We start from the raw sequence: 8,195 nt of genomic DNA, 5'->3' as shown, positions 1-8,195 counted from the left end.
GCTGGCAAGTGTGGATGATATTTAAACTGTCCTTCTGTAAACACCCTCTCTTATGGAATACCTCACCAAGGGAAAAACTTTGACTTAATTTTGACCAGAGAACCCAAAGAAAAGTGATGCAACAATTCAGAAATGGTAAAGAGAAGATCGAAGCTATGGTAAATATGTCACGAAGATTTTCAGTAATCCAGCCCAACGCATGCATTCAAAAGTATACATACAGTTGTGAACAAAAGTTTTTCTACACTTGTTAAGACCATAAATAACGTGGCAATCTAGAATTTCCAACACATCACTAAAAACAATCATGCATTTTAGGTCTTCGATAGATTTATTACGGACTTTCTGAAAAAAAGACAAAATCTGCTGGGTCAAAAATATACAAACTGCCATTCTGAAATTTGGCTAAATGTCCCTTTAGCCATTTTCACCTTAACTAGGTGTTTTTGTTAGCCCTCACAAGCTTCTTTCAAATTTCTAGCTGTATTTTTGGCCACCTCTTTTGAAGAATTTGTCCAGTTCAACCAACTTTGTTGCCGTTCTGACACAGTCTTTTGCGAGACCAGTTTAAAATTTTCATCCTCGCCTGAGTCATCCATTTCGTTGCCATTTTGAAGCATGTTTGGGGTCATTGTCTTGTTTGAATGCCCAGACCAAACCTTCTGACAGATAACTTTGGATTTTCTTGCAGAATGTTCATGTAATTCCCGTTTTTCATTCTTTCACTTACTTTCTTTAAAGCACCAGTTCCACTGGCAGGAAAACAGCCTCAGAGGATGATGCTGCCACCACCATGCATGAGGGTAGGTAGGGTGTTTTTGGGGTTAAAGGCCTCACCTTCACTCCTCTAAACATACGTCTGGTCATTGTAGCCAAATATTCATTTCTTTGTTTGACTACAGACCTGTCCTCCAAGAGGCTTTCTCTTTGCTCATGTGTCAGCAGCAAACTTCAGTCGAGCTTTTAGGTGCTGCGTCCTGCATGGCAGACTCTAAGCTCATGGTGAAGTAGAACACTCCTGACTGCAGCTTCTAATTTATTGCTCACCTGCTTTTTTGTGATTCTTGGTTTAACTCTTAACCATCCGGACCAATTGTCTCTCAGCAGAAAATGATAGCTTGCTTGTTTTTTGTTTTTTTTCCTGACCATGGCAGTGACACATCTGTACCACAGTTGTGTACTCCCAAACAAGTCTGTGCAGAGTTGATTTGGGGATGTGAAACTGTATTGGAATGGCTCCAATTGACATTCCCGAGTTACTGAAGTCCATGATTTGCTTTTTTAGATCTGCGTTGAGCTACTGTCGTGTTTGTGGTGGAGTTTGATGGGTGCCTCAAATGGGCCTTATTTGAACTGGCTCTGAGGACTCACCAGCTTTAGTCAGTACAATAGTGGTAATCACTCACAAGACATTAAGAGGTTTTGCCACCAGGAAAATGTGATTAACCCTTTAATTCTACAATTCTACAATTTCATTTAGCAGACGCTTTTGTCCAAAGCGACGTACAACACAAGCAAGAATTCAGACATAAGGAAAAACCTGTAGTAAGTGCAAAAAGTGCTTCAAGTGCGATTGGTCAAAGGTGTTGCCATCCAGTTGCAGAAGAATTGCCAACCACCACCCCCCCCCCCCCCCTTTTTTTTTTAATTTACTTTGTCAGCGCTAAATAACACAACTTTCTATATGACTAAGGCTACGTTCAGACTGCTTAATGCTCAATTCCGATTTTTTTGTGAAATCCGATTTTTTTGCGAGTTCGTTCACATTTCCAATTAAATGCGACTTGTATGTGATCTCCTGTGTGAACCTCACACGACCCAAAAGTGTCCCGCATGCGAAGAGGAGGACACAAAAACGACCCGCAGAGAGCGTGTTCAGTGTTTACGGAAGTAAACGTGGACGCTAACAGTAGAGCATGTCTGGCCATTTTAAAGTTGTTGTCCAGTTGGAGCCAGCATATTTATAACTTAATTGTTTTAAGGAGAAGGTCAAGAAGGAAGAGAGCCAGGATTTTGGCCCTGGCGTTTTGTGGGGCAGTGGCAGCAACGTCTGTCCAGAGAACTGTGTGGGTGCGGAGTCGCAGCCAGGAGTGGTGGGATAGTGATGTGAGAGGCTTCACAGATGCGGACTTCATTCAGAATATTCGAATGACAAGGGCGACCTTTACCTGCGTATATGAGCGCCTCTTTTTAACACTCACGGCAAGACACACGTCTTCGGCAGCCCGAAGACGTGTTTTGCTTGAACAAAGAGTAGTGACGTTTGTCGTGTACCAATGACGTATAGGTCGGATAAATGTGACCTGGCCGTTCAGACTGAAGTCGCATGGCAAAAGATCCGATACGTATCGGAATTAGGACCACATATCCAAGTGGCCTGGGTTACATTTGAAAAAATCAGATCTGTGTCATTCAGACTGTCATGAAAAGATCAGATACAGGTCACAGAGGGGCAAAAAAAACGGATTTGGGTCACTTTAGCCTGCAGTCTGAACGTAGCCTAAAACTAATAAGTCAAGTTGATCTATTTATATTTTTAACCCAGCAGAATTTGCCATGTTTCCAGAAGACCTAATTTATCAACAAAACAAAATGCATTATTGCTGTTTGTGACGAAGACGCTTGTTTATCTGGATAACTGACAAGTGTTCAATGTACTCTACTTTTCTAAATTTCTGGCATTACGTTTGAATTAAAGAGTTTAGTGTGGAATTATTGTGCAGCTCAGACAAACAAAGAGTCCACCTGTCTATGCAGTCCATCTTCCTCTTTTCAATAACTGTGTCTCCTGGGAAAATTATTTGCATGCATGTCATTAGCAAATTCCAAAACACAACACTGCTAGATTACTGATAAGCACAAAACTCTGGGACAGACAACATGATGTTTTGCATTTATTATATTTCTCGTAGTAATTTTTTTCATAGTCAACAGGATTGCAAAAAAGCAGTTTATGTAGATGACTTAATATGGTCAAATTAAAGCTACATGTTTTAAATGGGTTACGATAAAATAATAAGATTTTAAAATGATTCATTTTGTCAGTTGGAAAGCAAAATGAACTAACAAAAAAAATCTAATTGCTGTATATGCATATTTAAGAGATTACAGTTTGGTTCCATTTGTAATCACTCTGCTCCTTCCCAAGGAATAAATGTTTGTTGGTGTTGTGCATGAGACCTTCACATCACTGAAACTAGGCCTGTGCACGCAGAAGTCTACAGGTATTATCTCACTTATCTCACTGACACTGATAGTTCTGAGCAGAGTTTGGCTTCTCTGTATAGAGAACAGAAAAAAATTGAATGTTGTTACACAAAATCTCCTTTCATCTCTCTCGGTTGTGAACCGTGCAGGTCATAGTGTGCACCAAGAGTTTAATTATCGTCACAATTAAATGTGCTTTCTGTTCAACATTAATTGAACATCTTCATGCTGTCTTGATGCTTTTTAACATATCTACAAGTTAGTTATGCATGAATGAAAGTGTATTGGAATGAGCTGTTGGAGTGTGTCATGTGTTTTTATGTGTAGTGTGTGATCAGTAACTGTACCTTTTAGTGCTGTGTACAGGACATGTCCCAACTGGTTGGAAAAGTTTAACCCCTTGACACCTGTTGTCGTGAATTCGCAACATATCATTTTCATTCAGCCAAGATAGCGTATCCATTCCCCCAATGCCGGTTTGTGCATATTCACTACGTACCTCGGAACCTTTTGCAAGCACTGGTTTCTAGTAGGACCGGTCGGAGTGAGACCTAATTATTATATGTCTGTTGTTATTATTATATATCTATGTATCCATGCTATAGGTGTAATAGATAAATTAACAATCTCCACTTTTAGCATCAGCTGGAAAGCAACAACAACACAAAAAAAGAAGTTTTTTATTTAATTGTAAATAAATTCAGGCGTCAAGGGGTTACAATCATGTATATTACAGATTACAGATTTAGATTAGATGACCACTGGGAAGTGACAAAAAGGTCCAACATCTTCATGCTTTTGGAGACATTTAGATAAAGCAGTCCTGCATAGAGAAACTTTTTGTACAGTGAATTATGCAGCTGGTAAAATCTATAATGGGGTTCATTTCTATTAATAGTCCACTTACATAACTAGGTTTTTATCATGTTATATTTGGTGTTTTTACTCCAAAATGTCAAAATACAGAATGAAACATGCAGGTTTTCATAGCACGCCATGGTTGGACATGTGTCACCAGTAATACTGCTCTAATGAGAGCTACATGTGTTTATTATGCAAATCTTGTTACCTGGAATAGAGCCACCAGGCACACACTGTACATGTCTGTGCAGAGCCCTGTGTATCAGGAAGCAGCGTGCAAATTCATCAAAAATTTGTTTTTGCTGAATATTTACCTTTGGACTTGCTGAGGGATTTGAAATGTCACAGAGATTTTTTTTTCTCTATCCGAAGTTTGCAAATTCATTTTTAGATGTGAGTTTACGTCTTTAGTTCCAACTACAAAAACAATACTATGGGCAGATTTAACTGTTTTTGGTCAGACTTCTGGTGTATAAGCTGTGAAGTTAAAAAGCACCAGAAAACTAAACTCGTTCATGTAATCAAAATCTGAAGGTGTTCTTCAGTTAAACAACAGTTTCAGAAGACTCTTGTCAAAACATGAATCAGATGAACTTAAACAGAGATACATAATCGCTGAGTTAACTTTCTATAAGACAGCTTTATTTAAAACATTTAAATTAAATGCTGCATTCATTTCACAGTATAAAAATGTGTGAACAGTACATGCATACAAAGAAACAACGTGTGGAGTACAGTAAGTATGATTGACCCTTCTGTTCAGTTTGTTTCTCAGGAGCACCAGTGATGTTCCAGTTTGACCTGGGACATGTTTCATTAACCAAAAATGGCAGTAGGCATTGTTGATAGCTCATCAACTTCATCACAAACCATTTCAATCAATATTTAGTGTGGTGGTGTTCTGTACCCCACACAGATCATGAGTCAATAGGGATCATTTCCTCGCTTTTCTGAAGAAACATGCATATTAAAACTTGATTTTAATGCAAATTGCATAGACCTACATATAAAATACGTCTACATTTTGAATTTTGACATGAGACACCTCGGGCACCTTGGCAGCTCAACAGGTTGAGCGGCGACCCATAAACTGGGGCTATAGTCTTTGACGCGGTGGTCGGCTGCTCAAATCCAGCTCATGGCCCTTTGCTACAGGTCCTCCCTCCATTCTTCTTGGAACAATTCTTTTTTTTCTTTTTTTTACTTTAAAATGGGTCAGTTTTACCCACAGCATAACAGGAGGGTTAAGAATGACTTCTTTCCTCTGGGTTTAAACATTGATTAGGTGGTAAATTTAAACATAATTAAACTTTGAAACAGCACATGTTCAGCAGCTGACATGCTTTGCTCTGTAGCCCACTGATGGACACAAGCAGAGATCACGAACACAGTTGCACTTATTTGCATAACTGCACTCTCACATTTGAATGTCAAATAAACTGCGCACTTGCAAATATGTATGCAGCTCTGTCCGGTTTGATAACAACAGTGTAGATGTTTGGCTCAGAAAAGACGACTGATGGTTGTAGCTTGCAAGGCAACAAATGGAAACATATTTTACTCATTTTTAAAATGTCCAAGAAACAGGAAGCAGTGGGGTTGGAAGTATGCAGCACTATTACACATGTGTAATAAATCAACAGTGAACATTGGCACATCATTTGAATAACTCAAATCATGGCACAAAACCCTGTTTCTCTTACAGCTGCTGTGTGCCCTGAGAGCAGCACACATACAATAACACTCCATGAACACGACGGAAACTGTCTTTAACGCTTTCTCTGTGTGCTTGTTTACTTTAAGGCAGCGGATCGATGCATCAAACTACACAGAGCAGATATCCTCCCACATCATACCGCGGCAGAACCAGTCTGCCAGTGTCATGATGGAAAGAGCACATGTAACCTCACATCAATGCAATGTCAGCTCTGTAATATATAGTAAATCAACTTCAATGAAAGGCCCTCCTCAGTGATTTAACCCCCGTCCATTCACACTGAAGACACACATCAGACTACAGCTATCAGTTACACTACTGCTTTCATTCTGAGACAGTTTCGCTGCTGGATTTGTAGTGATTGAAGAGCATACAATAAATACTTTGTGTATATCCTTCTTATCTGGATTGGGATTTTTTTTTTGCTGATATGTGGGCTCATGTAAGATTTACCTTTATGTTTTTTAACCGACAGTCATGTGATCATGCCTCTCAGGCGATGTTGCAAAAGAGAGATTAGCAAAAGAGAGTAATGCAAAAGACTCTGAAAATGCATCAAAATGCTTGCATTCTTCTCTAAAAGGATGTAGTTTATTGTAGCAAATGTCTTTCTTATATACCACTACATAATAATGCCAGTTGCCCAGCTTGGTTCAGGGGTAAAGGTAAAAGATTCAGTAGTTGAAGTTATATCAGAACATAAAGGTGGTTTGTACACCATGTAGAACTTACACTGGCATGCATACAGCAGCATCACTGCAATGTATGAGCGTCTGTTTCCTGCTCTTTGTGCTCACGTGTACTATACTTTATTACAGAGAAATTCCCAGTAAAGTTGTTCTCATTTACATATTTTTCTGGTTCTGTTGTCAGGAGAAGGAACAAGTGTGAAATAGCGAGTGAAATGCAGCTAATTAAAGCTCCGTGTTAACCGGCATTCACATCCGTTGTTGGACAAATCACAGAAGTTAAAGACGGCTGTGTTGTAAATTTGGCTGTATTTTAACAGAATTTGAAGCTACCACCAAAGGGAGAGAACAATTCCACAAAAAGGAGAAAAGGAGTTCCTTTAGCTGGTTCGTGTTTGTGGAATTAAATTGTCATCCGAGTCTGTGTTGCATCTTGGTGAACTACAAGTTTTGCTCAGAGCAGCATTTTCTTTGACAGTGGATGGCTTTGATGGGAGCAGCTCTACAAAATAAGACGAACCTGTGGCTGGTTCTGATCAGGAATATGGTTTTGGTCATTTTTTCAATCTCAGTTTTCAGACTTTTCGAGGCCAAATTTCCTATGTAGGAAGTCAGGAAATGTCACAGGACTGAACTGGAAAGACAATCAGCAACGCAAGAAGAATAATCACCGTAAAAACATTAAAAGTTTAAATATGATGATATATATTATTTACCCCTGAGCTTCCAATTGTGAAAAGGCATTTTTAGTTTCTTCACAGACCCAGGAGAGTGGATGAATTGAATGAATCAAACAACAAAATGCTAAAACTCCACATAAAATTAAGAAACCAGGTCCCCCTCAAAGCAGTTCACAGACAAGACACTTTCAAACAAAAGAAGTAGTTTAAAGTTTTTCCTGACTCCACAAACATGAAATTAAAATCTAAATATGTATGTTTGAGAGGCTCTTCCCAGGTCAGATATTAATCTCAGAAGAATACCCTGAGAGCAGTGCGGCATTCATGGCACTTGAGCCGATGCTTGAATCAGACTCCAGGTATCGATGTGTGTGCTTGAAGTGAGGTCGAATGCACTCGGTAGCATTCATGCGCTCTTCAAGTGTGCAGCTTAAGTAAAGCTCGGATACACGTTCACACAAAGCGCTCTGCTGCCAACCCCTCCTTGCGTTGGTGAGAGGCCACACTGACCCCGGGTACTGATGCAGTAGAGGGGAAAGCTGCCAGATAAAGGGAGATGTCAACTTGATTCAACAGCAGGTGAAACCATTTTACCCACGTAAGTGCTGTGAGACATTTAACCAGGCCTGCGGCTTGCTTTTAAGCCCTGTGTGTGGATGCATGTGTGCATGTGTGCTGCTGGATGGAGGTAGCAGCTGCTGGAAGCTGCTGATTGCCAGTCAGCGTGTTCTGGCGCTAGACCAGGAGGCAAAGTAAGTTGTTTCAAGTGCATGTGGAAGTCATGCCCTTGATTAATCCTCTTCAAGTTCAAATATGTGTGATGTGACTAACTTGGTCTAATTACAGTTTATTACAGAAACGCTTCAAGTGATTTGAGTCAATATTTGTTTGGGAAAAAAAAGTGAGAATGATGACTTTCACCGCTGTTCATTACACATTCTTGAATATCTTTCGGCAATTTGTCACATTTTTCTCTGTTTTCTTTTGAATTCATAGTCTTCCAAGGATGAGCACTAGTGATTTAATTTTATAATGGATAGA

At 39.6% G+C, this 8,195-nt stretch overlaps 1 long non-coding RNA gene across 1 annotated transcript in view; it reads left to right on the top strand.

Moving 5' to 3' along the window:
• The first annotated feature begins 737 nt into the window (after positions 1–737).
• The window catches only part of LOC127536495 (uncharacterized), a 44,673-nt gene continuing 37,215 nt past the window's right edge, over positions 738–8,195 (top strand). Inside the window, exon 1 of the long non-coding RNA XR_007945484.1 lies at positions 738–803. This is a non-coding gene — a long non-coding RNA (uncharacterized LOC127536495). The remainder of the gene's footprint in view (positions 804–8,195) is intronic.

This window comes from Acanthochromis polyacanthus, chromosome 1 (assembly GCF_021347895.1).
Source record: "Acanthochromis polyacanthus isolate Apoly-LR-REF ecotype Palm Island chromosome 1, KAUST_Apoly_ChrSc, whole genome shotgun sequence".
Classification (NCBI taxonomy): Eukaryota; Metazoa; Chordata; class Actinopteri; family Pomacentridae; genus Acanthochromis; species Acanthochromis polyacanthus.
The sequence above is the reverse complement of the archived record's forward strand: the minus strand, read 5'-3'. Positions and strand labels throughout refer to the sequence as shown.